This window comes from Panulirus ornatus, chromosome 64, assembly GCF_036320965.1.
Source record: "Panulirus ornatus isolate Po-2019 chromosome 64, ASM3632096v1, whole genome shotgun sequence".
Taxonomy (NCBI): domain Eukaryota; kingdom Metazoa; phylum Arthropoda; class Malacostraca; order Decapoda; family Palinuridae; genus Panulirus; species Panulirus ornatus.
In genome coordinates this window covers 25,518,783-25,519,084 of record NC_092287.1, presented here as the reverse complement: position 1 = coordinate 25,519,084, position 302 = coordinate 25,518,783, and positions in this window count along the sequence as shown.

Here is a 302-nt window from a genome sequence, read left to right as displayed (position 1 = left end):
GATACTGTAAGGTGATACCCCGTTCCACTTGATTCGCTATTCTTGATTGTGGAGACTTTTGACTGGTTTTGGCGTCTAGTAATGCGATTCAGAAGAGACCCACATGCAAAATCAGCCGGCAGTGACATCTCGCGATATGTTTAGCTTCACATTTCACATGTTTAAGCATAGCTCGCCAAGAAAACATAAGGATTGCAAATCTGTGGCAAACAGTAGCGAGACGTGTTGGTTGCTTGGGCTTATTAATGGCGTCATCACTAAATTTTGATAACCAGTTGCCTAGTTTGGAACACTGTCTCTTA